The sequence below is a fragment of the Malurus melanocephalus genome, unplaced genomic scaffold (genome assembly GCF_030028575.1).
Source record: "Malurus melanocephalus ecotype Western Australia unplaced genomic scaffold, MMel_1.1 scaffold_4946, whole genome shotgun sequence".
Classification (NCBI taxonomy): domain Eukaryota; kingdom Metazoa; phylum Chordata; class Aves; order Passeriformes; family Maluridae; genus Malurus; species Malurus melanocephalus.
In genome coordinates, this window is record NW_026628177.1 from 1 (window position 1) to 2,779 (window position 2,779).

Genomic DNA, 2,779 nt, shown 5'->3' on the forward strand with positions numbered 1-2,779 from the left:
ATTAAACCCTCACCTCTGTCAGGAATCGCTCGTTGCAGGATTTGAAGGCTCTGAGCCAGGCCGAGGCCTGCAGGGGCTGCTCCAGCCGCTCCCAGGGCGGGTTTGGGGTGGGGTTTGGGATCTCAGGATGGGTTTAGGGTAAGTTTTAGGGTTTGGGGTTTGGGATTAAACCCTCACCTCTGTCAGGAATCGCTCATTGCAGGATTTGAAGGCCCTGAGCCAGGCTGAGGCCTGCAGGGGCTGCTCCAGCCGCTCTCTCCGGTGGGACGAGGGCAGCAGCTCCCGGCAGCTCCGCACCCACGCATGAGCTGGGAGAAATAAAATAAAACATCAGGATCGACTGGGGTTTGATTTGATTTGATTTATGTTTAATCAAAATTATGGTTCAGGTGGGGGTGGGAGTTTGGGACCCATGCAGAGCCTGAACCAACTCAACAATTCCTGGGGAACCCTGGGGATCAGGGGATCCTAAAATCACCCAGGGGATCACAGGAGGGATCCCAAACCCAGCCTGGGGATCCCAAACCCACGCAGGGACCCCAAATCCACACAGGGAATCCCAAAATCACCCAAGGGATCCCAAATCCAACCAAGGGATCCCAAACACCCCCAGAGCACCAATCCCAGTGCCCCAACCTGGAGCTCCAAACTCAGAGCTCCAAACCCCGGAAAAATCCCAGAGCTTCAATCTCGGGAGCCCCTCCAGTCCCATTTTCAGGGTTTTGAGGTCCCTCCAATCCCATTTTGGGTTTTTAGGATCCCCTCCAATCCCATTTTTGGGGTTTTGGAGTCCCTCCAATCCCATTTTTGGGGTTTTTGGGTCCCTCCAGTCCCATTTTTGGGGTTTTTTGGGGTCCCGTTCTCATGTTTTGTGGTTTTTAGGATCTCCTCCAATCCCATTTTTGTGTTTTTGGGGTCCCATTCTCCTGTTTAGGGATTTTGGGGTCCCTCCAATCCCATTCTCGTGTTTTTGGGGGTTTTGGGGTCCCATTCGTTTTCAGGGTTTTAGGATCCCCTCCAATCCCATTCTCGTGTTTCAGGGTCCCTCCAATCCCATTTTGGGTTTTTGAGGTCCCGTTCTCCTGTTTTTGGGGTCCCTCCAACCCATTTTGGGGTTTTTGGGGTCCCATTCTCCTGCTCTCATGGTTTTTTTGGCGTTTTAGGGTTTTTGGAGTCCCATTCTCATGTTTTTGGGGTTTTTTTGGTCCCTGACCGTCGGGCACGTGCAGGATCAGCCAGCCCTGGCGCCAGCAGCCGTGCAGGACGTGGCTCAGGCTCAGACTCTTCCCCGTGCCCCGCTCGCCGTCTGAGCGTGGCCGTCAAGGAAAGATCCGGAAAAACCCCAAAGGATTGGACTGGATTTAATCTATCTTGATTTATTTTCATTTGATTTAATTTAATTTGATTCGATTAATTTGATTTCAGCCAAAAAAAAATCCAGAGTTCCCTTGCCATAATTCCTGAATTTCCCCTGCAAAATATATCCCCATCCCCAATTCCTATCTCAAATTCCTGAATCCCCATCCCCAATTCCTGAATTTCCCCATCCCAAATCCCCAAATTCCCATCCCAAATCCCCAAATTCCTATCCCAAATCCTGAATTTCCCATCCCAAATCCCAAATCCCCATCCCAATTCCCAAATTCCCATCCTAAATCCCAGATTTTCTCATGCAAAATTCCCAATCCCAAATCCCCACCCCGAATCCTGAATTTCCAATCCCAAATCCCTGAGTTCTCATCCCAAATTCCCGAATTTCTCCTGCACAAACCCCTGGATTTCCCCCACATAAATTCCCATTCCAAATCTGCAAATTCCCATCCCAAATTCCCAAATCCCCACCCCAAATTCCTCAATTTCCCTGCAAACACCCCCTCCCCTGTACAAATCCTAGAATTTCCCCTGCAAAAATTCCCAAATCCCCATCCCATCCCAAATTCCCAAATTTCCCTAAAAACACCCTCTTGCTAGCACAAGTTCCTCAATTTCCTCTGCCCAAATTCCAAATTCCCGAATTCCCATCCCAACCTTCCTCCCCATCCCAAATCCCTGAATTTCCCATCCCAAACCCCAATTCCACATCCCCAATCCCCAAACCCCAAATCCCCAAACCTCAATCCCACATCCCCAAACCCCAAATTTCCCATACCAAACCCCAAATGCCCAAATTCCCAATCCCGATCCCAAACCCCAAATCCCAAATTCCTAAATCCCAAACCCCAATCCTAAATCCCCAATCCCCAAACCCCAAATCCCCAAATCCCAAACCCCAAATCCCCAAATTTCCCAAACCCCAAATCCCCAAACCCCAAATCCCAAATCCCAAATCCCAAACCCCAATCCCCAATCCCCAAACCGCAAATCCCAAACCCCAAATCCCCAAACCCCAAATCCCAAACCCCAAATCTCCAAATTTCCCATCCCAAATTCCCAAACCCCAAACCCCAATCCTAAATCCCCAATCCCCAAATCCCAAATCCAAAACCCCAAATCCCAAATCCCAATCCCCAAATGCCAAATTCCTGTCCCAAATACCTCAATTTCCCCTGTACAAATCTCCAATTTCCTGCCCCAAACCCCAAATTTCCCATCCCAAATTCCCCAAATCCCAAACTCCAAATCCCCAAATTTCCCATCCCAAATCCCAAACCCCAAACCCCAATTCCCAAATCCCAAATGTGAGGATACAGATGAGGTATCTGACCGCGGGCCGGGTGAAATCGGAGCCTTTGAGCAGCGAGAGCAGCTCCAGAGCCGGGCGGCGAACGAGGACACGGGC

General features: G+C 50.1%; 1 long non-coding RNA gene across 1 annotated transcript; it reads right to left on the reverse strand.

Moving 5' to 3' along the window:
• Positions 1 to 177: 177 nt before the first annotated feature.
• LOC130588424 (uncharacterized) lies at positions 178 to 2,773 on the reverse strand. Its single transcript, XR_008966952.1, has 3 exons — positions 2,689 to 2,773; positions 1,214 to 1,306; positions 178 to 308 (listed from the first exon to the last, which is right to left on the reverse strand). It is a non-coding gene; the product is annotated as an uncharacterized LOC130588424 (long non-coding RNA).
• Positions 2,774 to 2,779: the final 6 nt, after the last annotated feature.